This window comes from Polypterus senegalus, chromosome 3 (assembly GCF_016835505.1).
Source record: "Polypterus senegalus isolate Bchr_013 chromosome 3, ASM1683550v1, whole genome shotgun sequence".
NCBI lineage: Eukaryota > Metazoa > Chordata > Cladistia > Polypteriformes > Polypteridae > Polypterus > Polypterus senegalus.
Window position 1 is genome coordinate 52,571,374 of NC_053156.1, and position 26,309 is coordinate 52,597,682.

A 26,309-nucleotide genomic window follows, 5' to 3' on the forward strand; every position below is an offset into this window, starting at 1 on the left:
TGCTAAGGATAGAGCAGCCAGGCTAGAGGAAAATAGGAAGGCCTAAGAGAGGTTTATGGATGTGGCAAGAGAAGACATGCAGGTGATGGGTGTAACACAGCAAGATGCAGAGGACAGGAAGATATGGAAAAAGATAAACTGCTGTGGCAACCCCAAATCAGAGCAGCCAAAAGAAGAAGATGATTAATTGTCTTTGACAGGCGTTGTGGTTTTGCAGTGTCTAGCATAGCCACCTCACACATCCAGTGTCCTGAGTTTAAATCCTACACTCTGCCATGATCCTGGTATAGTTAACAGGTTTGCCCATCTGCATTGTGTGAGTGCCGTAGGAAATGGACAGGCACCCCAGAGGGTGAACCCTTGCCTGAACAGGACACCATGGCAAAAGAAAGTGGAAGGACAAGCTCTCTGCTGGGTCAAAGATAAAAGGAGCTGCATCATCTCAGGAAGAAGTAGACAAGGCCTGACAGGAGAAACGTAAAGAAAGAGGATTGTTTTTCTGGACCATTCCCTTTGGTTGTCTTTATTTGATCTGTGAAGATAATATTTATTAATAAAAAGGGACTATAACAACCCATGACAAGTTTGGCTGTGATTGTGTCTGGTGTTTGGGGCTCAGTGGAGTTCCATACTGGTTATAATGGTTTTTCCTCTTGCAACCCTAAAGATATGCATGTTATATTGACTGGTGATTAAAAACGAGCCTGGTATGAGTGTAAACATGGGCATGTCCATGAATGGACTCTAAGATACCCTGATGGGTTTGGTTAACTGCCATGCACCCAGATACTGCTGATATATGCTGTGGATTTGTGCAATTCCCATAGCCTGTAATTGGATTAGATAGACTTGGTAATGTTGTTACTCTTCTTTTAGTCCATCAGTTTCGTTTAGTTAGCTAATAGCTTTGTTGTTCCTTTACCTCATAAAGACACTTTTAAAAAGATGTCAAGGTTTCCACTTAAAAAATCACTTTGCAGTTTTGATATGGACCTCTATCAGGCTTTCTTTAACTCTTTGTATGTTTTTCAGAGGTCACTATAAGCTAGCAATATCTAAAAAGTGGATGCCAACCAACATATTCTAAAAATGACATACAGGTTAGCTTAAATGGATTACAAGTAAATAATGGAAATAATTACAAAGGAAAACATAGGCATTCAAAAGTCGAGACAGCCACCATAGTGACAACAGTGGGGACAGTCTCCACAGGTTTAGACACAGGAGATGCTGTTTAACTAATATGGCAGACTTTTATGATAAAGCAGCTTATAATAACTAATATGGTAGACTTTTATGATGAAGCAACTTACAACATTTGAGATAGAATTGGCTAAATTTCTTTTGGTCTTCCAGTTGCAGCACAGGGAGGTCAAGTGACTTGCTTATGGTCACATAGTGTTAGTAGCAGGATTTGAATCCACAGCCTCAGGGGTTGAAGTCCATATCCTTAATCACTACAACACACTGCCTGCCAGGTTCAGTCCTGGGGGACCCCACTGGCTGCAGGTTTCAAACAATTCTGCTTTTAATAGAACTTCTGCTCTAATTAAGCAAGCTGTTATTTCCCAATTTCTGTTTTTTAGTGTAGCAGTAGGGTGTTATACCATGTTAACCATTATGAATGCAATGAGAAGTCAAACAAAATGACACCTTTTATTGGATAACTGAGCAGACTATAATATGGAAGCTTTCAAGGCAGTTCAGGCCCCTTAATTGCAAACTATGTTTGCTAATTTTTAATTGGAATATTTGGATAATTTAGTGTTTATATCCTGCAAAGTTAAAGAATTTACACCATCATCATTATTTAATTTCCATTTTTCAGGTGTTCTAGTTATCTAAGCTGTTATAAATAAATGTATTATTATTTACTAAGGATCTCGTTAGTGGGTCTGACACTAAAGTAACTGCAGCCTTTCAGCATTCAGTGATGTGATACCTTCTCCACTCCTTGTTGAAAGTCCACAGAAACAAAAGTAAATTAGTAGAAAGTCAATAAAAGAAAGTCAAACATCTGTACATAAGGAGATTCTCATAGGTAAATGTTGTTTATTCAGGGAAAGGAAAACAGTGATGCACCAGAATTAACAAAGTTTCCATTTCCAATTGAATGGAGGTTGCCACAAGCTCTGCCTTTTACGGACTCAAGGATATGCAGTACGACCAGCTCTGCAACTGGATGTCAATGTTCATTCTCAGGTCTACTTTAGTGAAGGATGGAGCTGCTATCTAAAGTATATTTTCATGGTAACCTCAGAAGGATCACAATGTGCAAGATTACTTGTATTCTGTTTTGTGTGTTTTATTTACCCAATTTTCTGACATGCATTTCACACCCAACCTACCTGGAAGGTGGTTTCTCTCTGAGTTGCATTTCCCAAGATTTTTTTCCATTTGTTTCATCAAAAAGGGTTTTATTTTCTTGTCTTCTTAAGGGTCCTCCTACTCAGGGAGAACTCAGGGGTTGGTGGCAGGACTGGCACTCCAGCTGCTGTAAAAAAACCTCACATTGTTCCTTTCCATTCGAACAAGTGTGGTTTTGAGGTGTCACCAATTGCATGACGGCACATGGGTCCTAATTTGGGATCCTGAGGTGGTTTGGTGTGTGGTAGGTGTGACGACACACTATATCAGTGCATGCTTCCAACCTCCTCCTCCTCCTCCTTCTTAGGGAGTCAAGGGGCTGGGGGTCTGCCAAAAAACAAGGGCTTGTTAAAGCCCTTTTAAGAATTCCTTGTGTGATTGTGGACTATAAAAGAAATAAATTGTTGTTGCAGATTGCTGCAATTAACTTTCCCTTTACTTTATTTTCATCAGGAGATTAAACAGGGCATTTTGATGGGGCAGTAACTCTTCTTTATTGTACAACATTTAAAGTAATGGCAAAAAACTAACGTTTCTAAATTGTTTGTAATTGTTAATCTGACCATTGCACGGCTGCACTACTGTGATGTTTTAATGCAGAATAAGAGAAGAGAGAGAGAGAGAGATTGGGACCATGCACTTTAACAGCGCGTTGCAGCATCCACCATATGACAAACCACCTCAGGATCAAAAATTAGGACCCTAGCACAAGAGAAGAAGAAAAATAATCAGTGATGATTAAAAAGTGAGATCAATTACAGGCAAAAATGATTCACTGATTGTGCAACAGACTAGAACAAAAATCTACAGCCACAGGGGACTACCAGCACTCAAATTGAGAAGCACTGCTTTAGAACATAAGACATTCCTCACTTTCAGAAAGTGTTTGATGTGGTAACCTATGAGTGGCTGATCGTTAGTTCAGCTGTAAGAGCCAGTGATTAAGGGTGAAGATCTGGATTAAATGTTGAAACAACAAGGCATGGAGGGAGAATCATTTTCTGTATAAGATGACATCAAAAGGGGAGTCAAATGAAGGATCAGTGCTTGGGCTGTTGCTCTTTGTAATTTATATACAGATTGAGTATCCCTAATCCACAATTCCAAAATGCTCCAAAATCTTAAATTTTCTGAGCTCTAACAGGACACCACCTATGTTGACTCTTGTTTTTTTTTTTTGGATGCTAACAACATATGTCCAGATTCCAAATTAATTTTTTCCTTCTGAGTCTGGATCTGGTCTCCTGTGACGTATTGAGTGCCATGAAGCCTTAATCAACAACCTTGGAGGTCAGGGGAGTCATTGTCCCCCATGAAGTGCCACGAAGATAGGAAACATGATCAAATTCCAGAGTTGGGATCTCCCATGAAGCAACAAGCATCACAATTTATTGGGGGCTGCAGATCAGTAATCTGGAGTATCCTAAGAACAAACAAAATAAAATCATAGTCAAAAGTCCTCCAATAAGATAAATCCAAACTAAACCCTACTATTAATTTTCAAACCAAACTCTGCTTTTTATCATTTTTATATTTCCAAAAATTGTGTATAATTTTTGCCCAGCTTCTGAGGTTTTCTTCTCATTTTTCGATATTAAAATTATGTTGTGGCAGTAGTTGCTCCGAGAATAGGATCTGCATTGTATCTGGAAGGTTGCTGGCTCAAGTCCTATTACTGCTCCCACTCCAAAAGGTCATGTGAAAAGACAATTTCGATCATGGATTAATAATGTATAACAGTAGTATGTCAAAAATAAAATGTGACATTCAGTGATTTTGAGTATTTGTTTTCATTTGTCTAATTTTGTGTATTTTCTTAGCTTGCAGTACTTGCAGTTTCTGCAATGGCGTTGTGTTGCTAGCACATGATCTGCATGGAAGTCACTTTGTGTTGTGAATTACCAGCAACTAATTAGCGATAGCAGCATTTTTGACCTTTTTCAAGTTTTTGGATTTTAAAGAAAATTAACAAACGATTTTTTAGCAAGTTAGGGAAAGGATATCAAGATAGTCAGGCATTTTGTTTTGTTTTTTGGATGTACAGGCTTTGTTTTGTTCTTAAATTTTTGCTACATAAATTACATCATGGCTTACATCAGTGTTTGCGTTTTGGAGCTCTCAAACATCTTGTCACCAGATTATTTTCAGTTCCCTGTGCTTTCCCATTTCCATTACTGATGAACTGGTGAGTTTCTTGGTCGCATCATTAGAATATTAGAAAAACTTAGATGAGAACAGGCCATTTAGACCAACAAAACTCATCAAATCTACCCACCCAATTCCTTAAAACCCTAACCCCTAGGTCCCTAAAGTTTTAAACCTTATCACACTATTCAATCATTGATTGCATATGTCTAATGTTTTCTGTATGAAGAAAAAACTTTCTACTGTTCCTGCTTTTGTTTTTGAAGCAAAGTTCAGATAACAGTGAGTGCCCCACTGCCATCTTTTATGGGATGCAACAATGATGGCACATGGTGGGAACCATGAAACTAGCAACGGGGTGGTTGCTGTAACAGCATCCATGTAAATAACAGTGCCACAATATCATGCTCAACAAAGAAAAGTCCAGCATAATAGAATAAAAGCAAAATGCTAAAAAAATCTTAAAAACACGAATAATAATTTAAAAAAATTCAAAGGCACAATCCCATGTGAAGGGGTGAAGGGGCTTCCTGTTTGTGGACAACCTTCATTTTCCTGAGTTAGTTATTAGGAATATTTTAGCAAAAAATACATGAATTTTAAATGTTTTGAGCTTACAATAGGATAATCAGAGGTGTGGATTACGCAACACTAGTAGTTATGCCATTTCTCCACAAAAACATGATGTTAAAAATTTTTCTCTGCCACCACTACAAATTACATGGGGTAAGTAATTTATGAAAAAATATGTAATAACTGCGTGGAATATTCCTTTAATTGCTGTCAAGTTAATAGGTTTTTACAGAAGAAAACAATTTATAAAACAGTTTTTAAACACAGTGCACTGTGACTTCCACCAAGGTTGGTCACTGGCTTATATTCTTAACGTCCTTCCTCATAAAAGACCACACATTTGACAATTGGGTAAGGGATTGTGAAAAGTGATACCAGATGGTCAAATTCTAAATGTTTCAGGATGAAGCAGCAGAAAACAAATAGGCCGCATTAGAATGACTAAATTGCATGGCACATCATGCAAAAAGGTAAAAATAAGTCTGCATTCAGGATTCTCAGAGAACACATGTGAGACAGATGATGTCAATCAAAGGAAATGAAAATAAGGAACTAAAAACAAAGCTCATAAGCCAGCTGAAAACACAAACCCACAACCTGACCCGAAAGCCACATAGGCATACTGTATACCTTGAATATAATGGCGACCGCTTCAGCTCTCCTCCACATTCATCACAAATGCCCCCACTTAAAATCCTGGGATTAGCAGTGCCATATGTCTTTACTCGCTTGCCCTCAAGGCATTTTGGCACCACTTTGTCGAAGCAGGTCCTGAATAAGCCATTTATCTGCTACAGGAACTCCAAACAAAATCTTACATATGTCAATGTTCTGCTTTGCACAGCAATCTTAAAGCCATATGTTTTGTTCCCCAAGAGAGGAAAATGAATGCAGAAGTCGCAGGACTGCTGATCTCACACTCTTTTTTTTCTGATGATTATCTCAGACTTTTGCCTGCATTGGGCAACACTACTTTACATTTCAGCAATTGCAAAATCCATGAATGAGGCTTATTAACAAAGAGAGAGAATGTTTCTAAGAAATAAGGGCAGCCATACAGTCCTTCCAAAAGCTTTCACAATCATAACTGCTGAAGCGTGCAGTGACTGCTCAATCAAAAGTGCTATGTGCTATGCCAGTGAGTTCTGGCATCTAACCTGCCCTTGACTTGTTGCTTCTTCTTTGTGTCAATGTTTGGATACTAAAAATAATACAGTAAGCTGAAATGATTTTGAGGAAAACACATCATTTAATTATTTAGCACATATAATCACCTCTCTTTCTTACATTGCATTGTGACTGTATTAATCCAATAATCTCTTGGAGTAACTATATATAATAAAATGCATTGACCGCTGTAGTTCAGGATTTCTATGATTAAACAACCACCTGTAAATTGTGAAAAATGAAATCTTCACTTATCTTTTTTCATTTTTTTTTATTACCAGGTTATAGTTAGTCCAGCCTGGAATCATCAGTCCAGTACAAGAACCACTCACTGTCACATCCTCATTTACTCTAACTGGTCCAGTTCTAAATCAAGATTAATTTAACAAGGGTGGTGGAGGGTCACAGATATTCCAACAGCTCTGGGCAGGAAGACAGGAGACAGCATTAAACATTGTGCCAGGCCACTGCAGGGCACATTATCTCACACACAAACAACCACATTTGGCCAAAATGGAACTGCCAATTAACTTAATAAATATATTTGATTATGTGTGAGGAAGACCTGAGTGTCCAGAGAAAAAACCCACACATGGAGAATGAGCAAATCTCATACAGCCAGCAACAGGCAGAGTAACTCTCACACCCTCATGTACTCTTACTGGGACAATTTTTAATCAGAAATTAATCTAACATGGACTCCTTTGGGATGTGAGAGAAAGGAGTTTCACAGATTAAACCTGTATGAGTTAAAACAGAATGCCTGGGTTTCATAGAAACGTTCACAAGGCTGGAGATCAAATTTTGGCGTATTTAGTTATTGAGGCAGTAGTGTAAACCATTGCATGACCATACAATCGTCCTTTCCCATTCTAATATATCTGGTATAACATTTCATTCTCTAATCTGATTCTAATCTGTACAAGGTAGGAAAGAAGCCTGAATAGGGTGCCTGTCCATTGAGAGCCTACTTATGCCATACAAATACTCAATTTCCAATGATCAATTAACCAAACACAAACATATCTTTGGGGATGTGAGGAGAACCCAAGAAGATATGAGAGAAATGCACCAAATCCACACATTTAATGCACAATTTAACTACTAAGCAGCTCTAATAAATTTTAATTGGTTTAAACATTTGTGCAGAAGATCTACTATACATATTGCAAGAGCACTACAAGGTTTATCTGTTGCACCTACAAGGAGCTATCTGTGGGGTTGTTGTGTACCCTTCCCTTGCAATTCAATTTATATTCACAATGCCAAAACCCAATTGCAGACCATTTTTCTATGCAACTGTGTCTTACTGAGGCAGGGACTGCTGTAAAGTGAATTGCCATTGGCAAACTGACTTGATAGTTACAAGCAAGAGGCAGAGTGAGCCAGCTTCAATCAAAGTGCTCTGCACCGACATGATTGATGTGGCTGAGGACCTGCAGACCAAAGGATAACCAATAAGCTTCAACAGTATGCAGGAAGCAGCAGAAAAAAGTAGGGCTTGACATTTTCCCTGTCTGAATATCTCTTTAGCTTAGGCAAATGCAGAATTCAGCATTACCTCATGAGAAATGAATAGCCTTGACACACACAAAAAGGTTTGGGGCAGCCACCCATATATTGTTCCTGGCTGCAAAAGGGTTTTTTTTACAACACTCCTGTGCATTATTTCGAGTTCTCCACTGAAATGACTAGTGGAGGAAAGATGGCGGTTTTATAAGCTGAAAGGCAGAAGTGATGTCATCTGGCTGGAACCAGAAGTGATTTCAGTCTGGGGGCCGGGACCAGAAGTGTCGTTGAATCAGGCAAGTTTTCCCATTTTTGGCCTGTAAAGATAACAGAGGTAGGTTTAGGTTTACCCCCTGGCCTGGTGGGTAATTACCTCTTGGTCCACTCAGCTCACTCCTAGTTGCACGTGTATGACACTCATAATGTGCAGTATGTACAGAACAGAACTGGTTTGCTCAGCAAACATTCTGAAATGCATTGCAAATGCAAGACGCAGGCCTGAATGGGGTGACTGTCCATTGAGAGCCTACTTATGCTGCACAAATACTCAATTTGCAATGATCAATTAACCAAAAACAAACATATTTTCAGGAATGTTATAAGAACCCAAGAAGATATAAGAAGAATGCACCAAATCCACACATTTAATGTATCATCTAACATAACTCTTGCTGGATTTTATGTACCTGTCTTCTCATTGAATGTTTCCATTAAAAGTTACATGTGTGACTATTCCTTTCAAAGCTTAAACAATAATGTTTGTATTTTTCAAGTTAAAGTTATTTCTTCACAATCATGGTATATATTATTTTACCATATTAAATTGCATTCTAAAGTGAACGATACTTTAAATTTTTTTAAAAAACAACTAGCCATCTCCCAGGGTTCACATTTATTTATTTGGCCAATGCTTTCAACCAAAGCAACTTACACCATTTGGGATACTATTGATTACATTTCCTTTCACCAATTCAAGCACATGCAGGTGAAGTGACTTGCTCATGGTCACACAGTTTCAGTAGCAGAACTTGAACCCACAACCTCAGGGTTTGAAGTCCAAAGCCTTAACCACTATACAACACTGCCTGGATCCTACCTGCATGGACTTTTTCGTGCTCTTCAAGTGCCTAGATGGTTTCTTCCCACAGTCAAACTGACCCGATGTATGTGGTTCTATGTGTCTGATCTGTCATAATTCTTCCAACCGTGGCTCGAGCAGGCAAGTGAGCAAGAGAACTATGATGACCTTAAAAACCAAGAATCTGGGATTTAATATATTACTTCCAGTTAACTTTTGTTGTCACAAGCTTGCCTCAGAAGGCATGTTTTCCTAAATCGAAACCTTTGCTACTTCAAAGTGGATGTATTAGGTAAGTTTTAAGACTTTTGTTTATAATGAGACCCAAGTATCCATTAGCTCTATTATAAAACACATGAGCAGGCTAATTATTTTTGAAATATGTAGAAATATTTGCTTTGGTCTAGAATGCAATTCCATATGGGAAATGATTATATACTATTAATGTAAAGAAATAATTTTGATTTAAAAAATACCTAAATTATCCAGTAAAAGATTATTTAGTGCTTTCAATAATACACTGAGATGCTACTAATAGGTTGGGTTAGTGGGGAATCTTTGGGGTCTGTGTCTTTTCCTCTGAATTTCACTGTGAATACATTACTCAAGGACCCCATCATAAAGCCCCCCTCCCAATCTGCTGGAAACCGATTATTCACAACGTTTTGCTATTCAGAATGAATTCAGGAGTCACCTGGAAAAAGAGAGTCTTTATTTTCTTCAGGAGACAAAGCTCCCCTATGCAGGAATGAATTACTGTAAATAGAATAACATAATAAAACCTTATTTAACAAGTATGATCTAATTCAAAGTCACAGTGGGGCCAATGGCTAACCTGAAGGCTCTGGGCACTGAACAGAATGCCAGTCCATCGCAAGGCTGCATTCACATACACACACCCACCCACATTCACTTACACAGGGTAGAGTTAGAACCACCAGATCCACTAACCCAGATGTGTGTTGAGGATGTTGGAGAAAAATGAAAGAATATGCAAACACCACATAGAAAAAAAACTCGACTCAGGATTCAAATTCAAAACAGCGTATCCATGAGAAAGCATCACTAACCACTGCACCACCATGCTGCCCGCTGTCAATAGCATAATCGCCCAAATTACAGTGTTGCATGTAAAACGTCCCTCTTTCACCTGCTAGTATTTTGGGTGAGAGACTATTCACAGCAAGGACAAAAGAAAAACTGCCAGCCATCTGTCTATTGCATTTAGAAAAAAACATAACAAGGAAACTTGAAACCTGAAATGTAAAGATGTGGTTGGGCAATCTGTTCTTTATTTTAGTTTCATTAGTTTTTTGATGCACAACCTGTTCAAATTATTCTTACATAAGAATAAAATAAATTTAAAAATCAAGAGGAGACCGTTCAGTCCATTAAGTCCATTTGTGTAGGCTGATAGCTAAGCTGTTCCAATGTCTTACCCAGATACTTTTACCTGTCTTGGTAGTTTGTTCAGGGGATTCATGGGTTCAGTCTCCCACTTCCACTTAATTTCCACTGGTGTCTTTGAGTACACAATTTGTCATTTAGTCAAAATCATTCTGCTGGAATAGAAAAATAGGATTCTTTAGTGAAATCGAATTACCCCACATAAAGAAGTAAAAGAAAGTTTAAAACCATGTAACATTTACAAACACATACATCTATAGACAAGATTTAAGGAAGGAATAATTAAAACAAAAAAATCAGGTAAATGTAATAGAAATTTCATTAACATTAAATACATACTTTTGTCAACAGAGGGGAGGAAAACAAAAGTCACTTTACCAGCAATTCACCTCCAGCAATGAAGGCCTATAATGTATTTGCTGTTTACATTCATGCGCGTGTGTGCAGGGTGCACTTGAGACACAGACTCCACCCACCCACGTCACCCACTCCACCTAGGTTCCATTGCTGAGTCTAGCTGTGAAGAAAGCATCTGCATTACGTTATCTAGTCCTAAAGGGCCCAAGGTTTTGTTTTTTATCTCACTAGGCATTATGTTCCAATTGTTATTATTATTATTATTATTATTATTATTATCTTGAAAATACTGATTAATAACTCAAAGCCATTATGTACATTATTGTTCAAGAATTAAGTAAAACTGCAGTCCCAACTATAATCCAATTCCTTCCCTAACTTCTATCAAGTTTTTTTTAGGACATGCCAATTATCTAAGTTAAATCTCCTTTTTAGATTAGGAACATGACTAACCATAGAATTTCTCTTGGGTCTTAAAGTTAAATAGTACAATCTCATTAATTTGTAAGATGTGTCCCCAATTCATTCAGTGCAGTATACTCATTGTGTGACCACCATCTTATTGAAAAAACCCTTTCCTCCAATTACTTTTCAATATACAGTAGATCTTGTAGGAACTTCCATTCTTCAAATCTAAGTCTCACCAGAGCATTATAACACTTTCAGAGTCCTAAAAAGTTCTCAGCAGCTTCTTTTAAGCTCCCTAAATCCATCCAGGCAGATATCACTACTGAATTTTTCTTAGCCCTCCAAGTAAGATTTTATAAGTGTCTTATGAGAGCACTAAATCTGCTTACTTAAATCAGATCCTTGTCTTATCTGAGCTGTCAGCCCTCCAATGATTTCTCGCTAGGCTCTTAAGAAAGCTCCCAAGTGCCACATTTGATTCTGGACATAGTGTTATAAATGCTTTTAAAATTCTGCAAAAAATGTATAAAGCCCCTCAACCCTCATAATAGGACATCATAATTGGTTCTAATGTTTATAATCCTCCATGTAAGTTATTACAGCTATTTATTACAAGCCCCTAATCTTCTTGATTAAGTCCCACTAAGACTCTCACACCTCCTGGTAATATGTACATAAGGACAACATGTCTGCCTATCTGTGCATAAAGTATATATACAGATAATGTAAATAGAGTGGATCCAGATAGTATTCAGACCCCTTCATTTTCTACACTCTACTGTGCAGCAAATTTCATTTTAAATACATATATTTGCCATTTTTGTCCATCAATCTACACCTAATACCCCATAATGATAAAGTGAAAACATGTTTTCAGAGTGGTTTGCAGATTTATTAATCATAAAAAACTGAAATGCTTCATTCATAAAACTATACAGACCATGAATTCAGTAATTTATACAAGCCCTTTTGAGAGCAAGTACAAATTCAAGTCCAAATTACCTTAAATAATCTCGCTCCATCCTATATTTCAGAATGTCTTTCACCTTACACTCCAAATTGTAACCTTAGATCTTCAAATGAGTGTTTGCTTATTATTCCAAGAGCTAAACTTAAAAGAAGTGGTGAGGCGGCCTTTTGCTGTTATGCACCTAAAATCTGGAATAGCCTGTCAATAGGAATTCTCCAGGCTAATACAGTGGAGCAGTTTAAAAACTGCTAAAACACATTACTTTAACATGGCTTTCTCATAGCTTCATTTTTGTTTAATCCTGATGCTCTGCATATTAAATTTTCATTATCATTCATAATGGCTCCGAAATCTGTACATAACCCCTACTTTCTCTTTTGTTCTTTTTCTGGTTTTCTGAGGTGGTGCTCTGCACCTCCACCACCTGATCAAAGCACCATGATGTCCCTACATTGATGGATTAAAGACCAGAGGTCCACATGACCGCCATCATAAAATTCTTCCATGAGAACCCTGAATAAAATGAGGACTGATTGAGGTCATTTATGTTAGGTAGAATGCCTAGAGGGGGCTGGGCGGTCTCATGGCCTCGGAACCCCTGCAGATTTTATTTTTTTCTCCAGCTGTCTGGAGTTTTTTTTTTTGTTTGTTTGTTTTTTCTATTCTCCCTGGCCATCGGACCTTACTTTTATTCTATGTTAATTTGTGTTCCCTTATTTTAATTCTTATTTATTGTGTCTTTATTTCTCTTTCTTCATAATGTAAAGCACTTTGAGCTACATCATTTGTATGAAAATGTGCCTTAGAAATAAATGTTGTTGTTGTTGTTGTTCTTGGGTCTCTCTACAAGCTTTGCACTCTTGAATATGGGCAGTTTATTCCATTCTTCCTAATCATTTCAAGCTCTGTTGGATTTAATGGTAAGCATCTGTAAACTCTCCACAGATGGAGGTTAAGTCTGGGCTTGTGCTGGGCCACTCCAGGAAATTGGATGGCTTGTCCTGAAGCCACTCCAGCATTGTCCTGGCTGTGCGCTTCAGGTCATAGTCTTGCTGAAAGATCTTCAAAGATCTCTGTATATTGCTGCATACATCCTTCTTTTAATTCATCTGTTTTGTTTCCCTAGTCCTACTGTTCAGAAGCACCCTATTGCTATATTTCAGCAAGGTTGCTCCCGTGACTATTGTTAAAATTCCTTTTTTATATATATTTTTTTTATTTTTGAGTTTTTACTATTGTTAATTATTTGCATTATTCTGTGTTTTTATTAGTTTTGTGTACAATTTAATGTCTAGGTGTTTATGTTTGTTCTGTTATATTCCTTGTATTTTGTGGGTGGTTGGCAGTTTTTAATAAAATTTGTTAAATAAAACAAAAACTTTAATTTCCTTTTTAGTTTTTATAATCATTAAGGGGCTACAAAGTCAAAAGACTTGTGATCAAAAGCACAAAGTAGTGCACGAGACCTTACTAGTCTATATAGAGCTTGCTATAAAGTTTTAGTGATAATACTATTCAGAAGGGAAAAGGGCCCACGTGTGGAGGTCTTATGGAGACTTTGCCATTTGCTCTGTGCTTTCCTCATAATAACTACAGTTAAGCTAATGTCTCCAGTGAGGTTCAGATGATTTATGGCACTGAACATGAAAGAGCACCACTAAAGATGGACTGGAAAATAAAAGAATTGATTCTGTCTCACCATTTTATAGTCTTACAAATTCCTATTATTTATATATATATATATATATATATATATATATATATATATATATATATATATATATATATATATTTTTTATTACAATCCATACAAAGCAATCAAGTTTTTACAAAAAGAAGAATTGAGTTAAGAACAGATCGATCCCCACCCCTGAGAGAGAGAGCAAGCCAAACGGTGTAAAATTTAAGGCTTGTAAACATACCTAAATTAATAAATTCTCTGTGCTTTATAAACTTATTTTAAAATATTACTGATTAGATCCTGCCATGTTTTGAAAAAGTCTGTACAGATCCTCTAACTGAGTATTTGATTTTTTCCAATTTCAAATAATATAACACATCAGTTTCCCACTGACTTAAAGAGGAGAGTTTGGGTTCTTCCAGTTTATCAGAATAAGTCTGCGTGCCAACAGTGTAGTGAATGCAATCACAATTTGTTTGTCTTTCTCCACTTTAAGCCCTCTGGAAGAACCCCAAACACAGCTGTTAATGGGTTAGGAGGGATTGTGAGTCCAAGGCTGTCTGAGAGGTAATTAAAAATTTTTGTCCAGAATAATGTTAATTTGGTGCAGGCCCAGAACATGTGACCCAGTGAGGCTGGGGCTTGGTTTCAACGCTCGCAGGTTGGATCATGCCCTGGAAACATTTTGAGAGTTTTAGTCGAGACAGATGTGCTCGATATATAATTTTGAGTTGTATAATTGTATGCTTTGCATATGGAGCTTGAGTGAATTCTCTGCATTGCTACTTTCCACTCCTTTTCTGATATATTAATTGAGAGATCTTTTCCCAGTGTCCTCTTGGATCTTTGAAAGGAAGGGATTGTAAAATGATTTTATATATTGTAGAGATGGAGTCTAATCCTTGAAATTGAGCAATATTTTTCCAGCGTGGATGAGGGTGCAAGATGAGGAAAATCTGGAAGGTTCTGTTTAACAAAGTTCCTGATTTGAAGATAGTGAAAGAAATGTGTAGCTGGAATGTTAAATTTGGAATGTAATTGTTCATAGGATGCAAAGACGTTGTCTATATAAAGATCTCTAAGCAAGTTAATTCCAAATTTTTCCAGATATTAAAACTGCATATGTTTGTGAGGGTTGAAAGAGGTGGTTCTCTTGCAGGGTGCCACAGAAGAAGCTTCTCCGTCTTAAAATGCTTTCTACATTGGTTCCAGCTTCTAAGTGAGTGGAGCACAATTGGGTTATTAGTGTATTGCCGATAACGTGTGTTTATTGGAGCACAGAGCAAGGAATACAAAGAAGTACTGCAGGATTTTACTTCTATTGCGGTCCATGCCTGTGTATGTTCTTCTATTTGTGTCCAGGTTCTTATCGCCTGTATATTTGCTGCCCAGTAATAAAACTGGAAGTTAGGTAGAGCCATGCCGCCTTCTGCCTTTTGTCTTTGTAGGGTCGCTCTTTTGATGCGTGGATGTTTTGAATTCCAAATAAATGAGGTTATTGTTGAATCTAATTGCTTAAAGAATGATTTATTAATGTATATTGGTATGTTTTGAAATAAAAAGGAGCTTAGGAAGAATATTCATCTTAACAGTGTTAATTCTTCCAGCTAGTGTGAGATGAAGGGTTGACCATCTATGCAAGTCTTGTTTAATTTTTTCCATGCAGACGCGAAATTTTGTTGATAAAGAGCTTTATGTTTACTTGTGATGTTTACCCCTAGGTATTTAAACTGTTCTGCAATGATAAAAGGTAGGGTGTCTAATCTAATATTATATGCTTGAGAATTCACTGGAAAGAGTACACTTTTATTCAGATTAATTCTGAGACCAGAGATCTTTTGAAATTCTGTGAGTGCTGCTAAGACTGCAGGCACAGAATTTTCTGGGTCCGATATATACAGTACCATGTCATCTGCATATAATGAGATTTTCTGTTCCAGTCCTTCTCTGCTAATCCCCTTTATCTGATCAGTATTTCGACAATGTATTGCCAGTGGTTTAATGGCAATTGCAAACAGCAGCGTGACAAGGGCATCCTTGTCTTGTGCCACGTTCTAGTTTAAAGTAGTCTGAGCAAATGTTATTGATGCAAACTGAAGCTTCTGGGTTAGTATACAGTAATTTAATCCATGCACAAATGTTGGGCCAAACCCAAACTTCTCCAAAATAGTAAAAGGTATTTCCATTCAATCATGTCGAATGCTTTTTCTGCATCCAATGATAATAATATTTCTGGGGTGTTTGATTTAGTTGGTGAGTATATTACATTAAACAGGCGTCAAGATTTGAAGATAAGTGTCGGCCCCTAATAAATCCAGTTTGGTCTTGTGATATTACGAGGGAGCACTTTCTCCATCCTTCTAGCTATGATTTTAGAGAGTATTTTAACGTCGTTATTCAGAAGTGAAATTGGTCTGTATGATGCACATTGTAATAAGTCCTTATTTTGTTTTGGAAAGACAGTGATTAGTGCTTGGCGAAAGGTTTGTGGAAGAGATTGGTTATCTCTGGCTTCTGTAAATGTTGCTAATAGGAGGGAGCTAGCTGAGCGAGAATTTCTTGTAAAACTCTGCAGGGTAGCCATCAGGGCCTGCTGCTTTTCCACCTTGGAGTGACTTTATAGCATCTAGTAATTCTGATAATGCCAGAGGTTTATCAAGTTCCTCCACACTAAAAGCGTCAATTTGTGGTATCTGTAATGTATCCAGAAATGCATTAGATTGTATATTGTCTTCTTTAAACTCAGTAGTATATAGGGATTTATAGTAGTCTCTGAAAGTGTGCATTATATTTTTGTGTTCATGATTTTATCTCCGTTAGTGTTAGTGATTACCGAGATTGCGTATGCACTTCTTGCTTGTGAATTTGTTGAGCTAAAAGCTTATTAGCTTTCTCCATGTTCATAATAATGATGTCTGGATTTGTAAATTAGTTGTTCAGTTTCTTTAGTTGTCAAGAGGTTTAATTCTGAATGTAGAGCCTGCCTCCTCTATGTAGAGTCTCGCTTGGTAGTCTGGCATGTTCTTCATCTATTTTAGTAATTTCGCTTTTATCTCTGCTACTTTCTTCGCTTCGGATTTATTTCTGTGGGAAAGATATGAGATAATCTGTCCTCTTAAGAAGGCCTTAAGAGTTTCCCAGAGTATTCCTGCAGAGATCTCAGGGGATGTATTTGTCTCTAGAAAGAATTTGATTTGTTTGGATATAAATTCAGTACAATTCTCGTCAGCTAATAGAAGCGGTTGAGGCCATCTGCGGGTGAGTGTATGGGGCTTAGTAATTTCAGCTCCAAGATCATTGGTGCATGGTCTGAAATAACAATAGCATCGTATTTACAAGATTTAATCTTAGGCAAGAAGTTATTATCTATAAAGAAGTAATCAATCCTTGAGTAGCAATGATGTACTGGTGAGTAGAAAGAATATGTTCTTGAATTTGGGTTTAAAAACCTCCAGGGATCTGATAAGTTGTGATCAGTTATAAACTTTGTAATTATCTTTGCGGTGTTAGTTGCCGTCCCCCCTGTGGAGGAAGTCTTATCTAAAAGTGGATTTAAAACACAATTAAAGTCCCCAGCCATTATAACTTTATGAGTGTTCAGATTGGGAATGGATGCAAATAAATTTTGTATAAATTCCTTATCATCAACATTAGGTGCATAAACATTTATCAAAATCATTTTACAGTTAGATAAGTCTCCCATGACCATTACATATCTCCCTTCAGGATCCAATACTACATCTGATGCTACAAATGGTACTGTTCTATGTATGAGAATTCCCACCCTCTATTTTTCTTTGTAAAACTAGAATGGAACATTTGGCCAGTCCAGTCTTTTTGCAGCCGGAACTGATCCTTGCTTAGTAAGTGGGTTTCCTGTAAAAATACTATTTTAGCATTTAGACCTGTTAGGTGAGAAAGTACTTTCTTTCTCTTTAATTCGTGATTCAGGCCTTTAACATTCCAGCTTACGAAGTTAACTGTCCCATCATGGAGACACTGATTCTGAGTTTTTGATGTCATTTTATAGTCTTAACTGGAAGTGAAATAGTTTAGGTCTTAATTTCCTATTTCCCCAAGAGTTGTTGCCATGCAGCTTATTATTACGTTGATAGTTATAATTATAAAGATTGAGATGATAGATTAGGTATAGATCAAGCCTGCTGTCTTTCTCTCCCCTTAACCCCCCACCCTCCCCTTTTGCCTTCCCAAAGTGAGGCTAAAACCCACTTCACGCAGTCCCAGTCCTCTGACATACCCAGAGACAGAGCACGTCCAAAGCATAACTTAGGGTTAAAAGATAGAGATATCTGTTACCAATATAGTCTTTAAAAGAGAAAAAAAAGAATTTTGCACTTAAAATATATATATATAGTCTTCAGCAATTTTAGTGCATTAAGATGATACACCCAGATAATAAACCCAGGTGATGGTGTTAAAGATGTGTCCAAAATAAGCATAACAAGTCTTAATGCAGTAATAGCAATAACAGTAAACCAAGGGTATGATATTGAACAGTCTCGTTTATGGTACAAATGAAATAATTAGAAAAGAAAAAGAGAAAAAAAAACAAAAAAGTAATTAAGCACAATAAAACATAAACAGATAGCGCCCTAGTAATACTAAGTAATAATAAGAATATATGAGAATATATGCTGATAATAAAACCCGTATTTTAAAACGAATAGATCAGACAGTAGATTATTAATCCTAGCTTTATCATTTATCATTTACCGCCATGACTCACTATTATGTATCAGAATAGTCCCGGGATCAGCTTTCTTAATTCATTTTCTGCTTCTTCCTTGCTAGCGAAGACATAGAAATGACCTTGCCATTCCACTTTCAGTTTTGCCGGATACAGGAGGCTGTATTTGACACTGGCTTGCCGTAGCCGCTGTTTAATATTATAGAAGATTCCTATTATTTAAAGATGATTTTTCCTCCAAAAGGCTTGTTTTGTTTATTGGCTAATTTAAACAGCTACTAATGTCTTGCTTTTGATGCATAAAAATTTCTAACAGTAACACATTAATTTACATTATTTGTAAAGATCACCGTTTGCATATTTCCTGCAAATTAAAGATTTAATTCTAACCACCAGGGGGAATAATCCTTTCAAGTACAGAATAGCAGAAACTGCTTTTCACATACAGTAGTTTAGGCTGAGGTAGAAAAGTCTATTATCGCAGAGGAAAATTTAACTGTGACCACTTCACTTCAGTACAGTCACAACTTACAACATATCTAAAATACATTTTAGGAGTGGAGAACTATACCAAGTAAAGAGCATTTATGACATTAGAGCAACCAAGTTACTGTACTGGCTTATTACCTCTTAGTAAAATCGGGAAAAGAACCCTTATACACTGTTAGCCTGGAGTCATGCAATATTAATCTGGGTTTGATTGTTTGGAGATGGCAATCTAGAAGAAATCACAATACAATTTTAACTCTAATCTTCTTTTTTTTCTTTCCCATGTTCAACCATCAAATATTTACCTCAGATTTTACTATGTTAATTTGGCCAGGAAGTATTTCCTAACGTCAGTTATAAAACTTTGGATTCAATTGTGAAAATAAGCACATAGCAAATCACAGGAAAATAAGCACAGCAAAAAAATCTTAGTTATAAAATGTGGTGTGTGCACATTTCTACGCAATTTACTTTCCTAAATCACAATCATGTAAATGAGTGTACGCAAATGCTCTTCAAAACTCTGCCTGTTTGCAAATAGTACACTATGGGGGCAATAAACATTAAGGTGCAGCATTTAAATGAGAAAATATATATGTATGATGTTTGAATTTACAGGTAGTGTCAGGGATGCCAGGGGCAACAACCCGGCCGGGACGCCGTGAGGGACCGGATGTGGGTCTGCGCCACCCTGATCATGTGGGGCCGCCGCCCTGGTTGCTTTGGGGCCACGGGTTGAGGGCATGGAAGCCCCACCTGCAGGCCCGTGGTCACCGCCAGGAGGCGCTCAATGCCTTGGGACCTGTTACTCAGCACTTCCGCCACACCCGGAAGTGCTGGGGGGAAGATTTAAAAGGACACCCGGTGAGCTGCCGGGGAGAACAGCCGGCACTTCCGCCACGCTGGGGCGTGGCCAACGGGGGAGTGTCGGGAACACCTGGAGCTCATCCGGGATATGGATAAAAGGGGCCGTCTCCCTTCATTCAAGGCTGGAGTCAGGTGGAAGAAGAACAAGGCACGAGAGGAGTGTGGAGGCGGCCTGAAAAAAGGCATTTAGTGTGGCCAGGACTGTGTGTTGGGGTTTGTGTTGTGCACGGACTGTGTCTGAGTGACAATTAACTTTGTAAATAGTTGTGAAAATAAACGTGTGGTGGTGATAAACAACATGTCTGCCTGTCTTTGTCCGGGCAGGGTCCACAGTAGTCAGATACAAAAGGAAGAGTATATAGATGTGAATATTGATCAATAGTACAGATACACGGTATAAATAGAAACAGATATATGAATTTTTTTTTATACAGAATAGATATATGTAAACAGGTGAAAATATACATAGAGTACAGTGAGAAGTTATTGATATTTAGCAAGGTCAGCTATTGAGTGGTAAGAGTTGAGAGTTTAGAATCGTGATGGTGTTATGAAAGAAACTGCTCCTGAGCTTGCTGGTGTGGAACCAAAGACTCCTGTGCCGCTTCACTTATGGGAGGAAGGTGAGCAGTTCATGGTTAGTGTGTGAGGCATCCTTGATGATGCTGCAAGCTCATCACAGACACCGTGTATGCTGCAGGTCAGCATGGTTGGCACTGGAATGCCAGTTATGTGCTGGCCAGTTTTCACCGCCTGTTGCAAGGCCTCCCTTTCCACTATGGAGCAGTTGCCATAACACAATGTAATGCAGTTTGTCAATATGCTCTCAACAACGCAGCGGTAAAAGTTCCAAAAGAAGAATCCGAGGAAACAGGCAGGCCTTAAGCCTCCTCAGAAAATAAACTTGTTGTCGCACATTTTTAACTAGATTGTCCAAGAAAGGTCCTAGGAGATTTGGACACCCAGGAATTAGAAGCTGGAAGCACACTCCACCTCAGTCCAATTTGTATGGAAGGAAGCATGTCTGCTGTCCTTTAGTTTTCATTATGATCTCTTTAGTTTTTAGTTTTATTGGTGTTGAGGGTGAGGACAACCAGTGAACCAATGACAGGGTCATGGGTGACCATGGTTCATTAATGCATGTGGGGAACGGAGGCTAGCCCATCTGATCTGATCCCATAGAAGAGCTACTGTAGCACAAATTGCTGACAAATTAAAATGCTAACCATTGTAGAAAGATGTCAGAACACACAGTGCATCACAACTTGCTGCATATGGGGTTATGTAGCCACATACCGGACAGAGTGCTGACCCCTGTCCACTGCCAAAAGCACCTGAAATGGGTAAGTGAGCATCAGAACTGAACCACAGAGCAAAGGAAGAAGGTGGCATAGTGTGATGAATTACGTTGTATTTTAGATCAAGTGAATGGCCAGGTATGTGTGCATCGTTTATGTGGGGAAGGAATGGCAGAAGGATGCGGTATGATAAGGAGTGTGAAACTCTGTGTAATGTTCTGCTGGGAAAACTTGGGTCCTGGCATTCATGTGGATGTTACTTTGACAGATACCATCTAACCAAAGATTGCTGCAGACCACATTCATGGCAATGGCATTCAACAGAATGATTCCCCTGACACACAGCAAAATGTGTTCCAGAATTGCTTGCGGAACATGACAAAGAGTTGAAGGAGTCAACTTGGTCGCAGATTCACCAGATCTTAATGCGATCGAGCATTTGTGGGATGTGTTACAATAACAAATCTGATTCATAGATGCTCCACCTTGCAACATACAGGACTTTAAAGATCTGCTGCTAACATCTTGGTGCCAGATACCACAGGACACCATCAGAGGTTTTGAGGAATTCATGCCTCAATGGGTCAGAGCAGTTTTGTTTGCACGATTTGTTATCGCAAATCTGTGTAATATAGATTTAAACACTAACATGAATAACATTCTAAGATGCAATAAATTGAATATTAACTTTAAGCACAAAAGCAACAGCGAATTTGGACTTTTCAGGAAGTTGAAGGTTGGTGTGTTTAAAAACACACTCTAAAAGATAGTTTTGTTGTGTTCTCTGTTGACAAATGGCAAACTTAAGGTATGTGGCTGATCACCACACTCACAAATGCTGCCAAAATATAATTCCAGTTTAACTCACAAAAAGGAATCGCTTCCTCCAATTGACAGAGGAGATGTGAAATAGTGCCTTTTTTAAACTGAGAAGAATACTATATGCCATTTTGTTTCTTTCTTCCTTCAATCTGAGTGCAGAAGACCTTCATCTTAAAAATTACAGTATTTGCGGTCTACTTTGTATTATTCTAAAATTTATGCTTCAATGAGGCATTTCTGATAATCTAGATACCTCGTTAATTTATTTATATCTAATATATAAAAGTCCAACTCTGACTACTTGGCAACACAACAGATTTTCCAGTAACCTCCAAAAAGCACATATAATTTGAAGCCACATGATTGCCCTAGAAGAAAATGATGTAAGTTTTATAATTTCAGCGGAACGCTGAAAACAATAAACAAGGATTAGGAAGGTGCTCAGGACTAAGCATTTAACCTAGAAAAACCCAGATAAGTATGTGCATATTATGTTGTTTTAAACAAGACTTTATTCCCTTTAGGCTGACAAACACATGAACGCTTTCTCACCTAGTATGTGGTATCATGTGCAATACATGTCAACATTAATATGTGGGTCAAGAAAGAAGAGCACCCATAAATGTTCTTGCCTTCTCCATCATAGTTAAATAAGAAATTGTATATTTTGTTCTTTTGTTTCCATTTTTATTCTTTACCATTATGTTTTCTATAGTTTGTGACTTAATTATCACCATTATAGAATGAGTTGGTTTGATGTTATAAATACCTGACCTGCACTTCTATAATGTCATGAAGACCAATTGAATTAAAGTTGAACAAAGTTCTTAGAAAGAATCTGCACTTTATTTATCTTGTAGTTGTCTGAGGGAATGACAGGTCTTGACAAAATAAATGTTGGGGCACCAACCTGCCCATCTCTGTTTACTTCTGATGAAATAAAAGAAAACAAATGCATGACGGCATCAAAGGTACAACAAATGATAGCCTCCTGAAAGCTTGGGGGCAAAGTAAACTTGCTATTTTAAGTAATAGGGGAGCTCCTTCTCTTCAGTGGCTTGGTCATGATGTGATGCCTCCTTACAGGTGGCCATGCTCTTACGGCCCAGGGACCAGAAGGAGCAGAGTCATTTGCCCTCACTGGGCAGTTTCTCTGTACCTCTCGGCCAAGGATGGAACTACAGTGGTGTGAAAAACTATTTGCCCCCTTCCTGATTTCTTATTCTTTTTAATGTTTGTCACACAAAATGTTTCTGATCATCAAACACATTTAACCATTAGTCAAATATAACACAAGTAAACACAAAATGCAGTTTTTAAATAATGGTTTTTATTATTTAGGGAGAAAAGAAATCCAAACCTACATGGCCCTGTGTGAAAAAGTAATTGCCCCCTGAACCTAATAACTAGTTGGGCCACCCTTAGCAGCAATAACTGCAATCAAGCGTTTGTGATAACTTGCAATGAGTCTTTTACAGCGCTCTGGAGGAATTTTGGCCCACTCATCTTTGCAGAATTGTTGTAATTCAGCTTTATTTGAGGGTTTTCTAGCATGAACCGCCTTTTTAAGGTCATGCCATAGCATCTCAATTGGATTCAGGTCAGGACTTTGACTAGGCCACTCCAAAGTCTTCATTTTGTTTTTCTTCAGCCATTCAGAAGTGGATTTGCTGGTGTGTTTTGGGTCATTGTTCTGTTGCAGCACCCAAGATCTCTTCAGCTTGAGTTGACGAACAGATGGCCGGACATTCTCCTTCAGGATTTTTTGGTAGACAGTAGAATTCATGGTTCCATCTATCACAGCAAGCCTTCCAGGTCCTGAAGCAGCAAAACAACCCCAGACCATCACACTGCCACCACCATATTTTACTGTTGGTATGATGTTCTTTTTCTGAAATGCTGTGTTCCTTTTACGCCAGATGTAACGGACATTTGCCTTCCAAAAGTTCAACTTTTGTCTCATCAGTCCACAAGGTATTTTCCCAAAAGTCTTGGCAATCATTGAGATGTTTCTTAGCAAAATTGAGACGAGCCCTAATGTTCTTTTGCTTAACAGTGGTTTGCGTCTTGGAAATCTGCCATGCAGGCCGTTTTTGCCCAGTCTCTTTCTTATGGTGGAGTCGTGAACACTGACCTTAATTGAAGCAAGTGAGGCCTGCAGTTCTTTAGACGTTGTCCTGGGGTCTTTTGTGACCTCTCGGATGAGTCATCTCTGCTCTTGGGGTAATTTTGGTCGGCCGGCCACTCCTGGGAAGGTTCACCACTGTTCCATGTTTTTGCCATTTGTGGATAATGGCTCTCACTGTGGTTCGCTGGAGTCCCAAAGCTTTAGAAATGGCTTTATAACCTTTACCTGACAGATAGATCTCAATTACTTCTGTTCTCATTTGTTCCTGAATTTCTTTGGATCTTGGCATGATGTCTAGCTTTTGAGGTGCTTTTGGTCTACTTCTCTGTGTCAGGCAGCTCCTATTTAAGTGATTTCTTGATTGAAACAGGTGTGGCAGTAATCAGGCCTGGGGGTGGCTACGAAATTGAACTCAGGTGTGATACACCACAATTAGGTGATTTTTAACAAGGGGCAATTACTTTTTCACACAGGGCCATGTAGGTTTGGATTTTTTCTCCTAAATAATAAAACCAAAAATCATTTAAAAACTGCATTTTGTGTTTACTTGTGTTATATTTGACTAATGGTTAAATGTGTTTGATGATCGGAAACATTTTGTGTGACAAACATGCAAAAGAATAAGAAATCGGGAAGGGGGCAAATAGTTTTTCACACCACTGGATATACCTGGGAGGAACTCAGAGAGTGGCCCACTGACACACATGACAATCTAAAAAAAAAAAGAAAAACACAAGTAGAAGAAAATTAGTTTCTCTAGTATTATCTTTTAAATTTAAAATTTAACTTTATGGTTTTAAATGTGTCCATGTCCATGCATTATGACTCAGGTGCCGCCACGAGTGGCAGCCTTTCCAGCACATCCGTGTATGATTTTATCTTTCTACCTTTTTCTCTATTTCACTGATCACTCCTACCACTTTCTTTTATGTGGACCTGTTCCCTGGACACTTTTTACTACTTGGACATGGATTTTTACAAGCGGAGACTCGTCTATTCAAGTAGTCAACTTCAAGGGCTGAGAACAAAGGCCTGTGCCGGTGTGGTTCCCTATTTACCCGACGAGGTAAAAAGGTTGTATCGTGGCAGCAGAGCCGGTGCCATGCTAAAAGCTAAGCGGCTAGCGAGAAAGTGGCAATATAAGCCTTTGGTGCCTTCTGTGATCCTGGGAAATGTGAACTCACTACCAAATATGATTGACGAACTGGCTGCACTGCTGAAAAATGTAAGGACCTACAGAAAATGCAGTTTGCTGTGTTTTTGTGAAACTTGGCTAACAACTAACATCCCAGATGCTAACGTGGAGCTACCAGGATTTAGCACAGTTAGAGCGGACAGAGATGCAAATACCTGCGGGAAGCGAAAAGGAGGAGGACTCACTCACTATGTGAATGCAAGGTTGTGCAACTCTGGACATGTAAACATCAAAATCTCCACTTGCTGCAGGGACATCGAACTGTTGGCCGTAAGTCTGCGTCCCTATTACTTTCCCAGAGAGTTTGGACATGTCATTGTTGTTATTGTTTACATCCCTCCTCGGGTGGACGTGGAGATAGCAGGTGACATCATCCATTCCGCTGTTGCTAAACTACAAATGCAGCACCCCGAGGCACTTGTGCTAATCGCTGGAGACTTTAATCATGTGATGCTGGACAAAACATTACCTGCCTTCTCCTAGTATGTGGATTGTAACACCTGGGGAAATAGGACTATTGACCTACTGTATACAAACGTTAAAGATGCATACGGTGCCATCTCTCTGCCTGCGCTTGGGAAAGCAGATCATAACCTGGTTCTGCTTCAGCCTCACTACAAACTAAGAGTGAGGGAGCTACCTACTACCACACACTCATTCAGGTAGTGGTCCCCTGAGGCAGAGCAGGCTCTGAGAGACTGCTTTGGAACTACAGACTGGGATATCCTGCAGGGATCATATAGTGAGAACACTGAGGAGTTTGTTGACTGCACTACTGATTACATCAACTTCTGTATGGACATTGTAGTTCCAGTAAGAACAATATGCTGCTATGCTACAAACAAGCCATGGATTACAAGTGAGATCAAGGGCCTTTTGAACCAAAAGAAAAGGGCTTTTAAAGGCGGTGATCAGCATGAGCTCAAGTGCGTGCAGAAGGAACTCTGAGTCAAGCTCAGGGCGGCAAAGGAGCAGTACAGGAGACAACTGGAGCAGAAGTTGCAGACTAACAGCATGAAGGAAGTGTGAGATGGGATGAAGATCATCACAGGCTGCAGCTCGAAGCAGGGTGCCACCGTTGAGAGAGACGTGGAGAGAGCAAACCAGATGAACAACTTCTTTAACAGGTTTGACCACCCT

The 26,309-nt window shown here is 38.5% G+C and overlaps 1 long non-coding RNA gene across 2 annotated transcripts; it reads right to left on the reverse strand.

Moving 5' to 3' along the window:
• Nucleotides 1-2,056: 2,056 nt before the first annotated feature.
• Nucleotides 2,057-18,447, reverse strand: LOC120525139. 2 transcript variants are annotated; one of them, XR_005632898.1, is made up of 3 exons: nt 18,410-18,447; nt 10,293-10,401; nt 2,057-3,790 (listed from the first exon to the last, which is right to left on the reverse strand). It is a non-coding gene; the product is annotated as an uncharacterized LOC120525139 (long non-coding RNA). The 2 variants fall into 2 exon arrangements; XR_005632897.1 differs by having other exon boundaries at nt 10,279-10,401.
• Nucleotides 18,448-26,309: the final 7,862 nt, after the last annotated feature.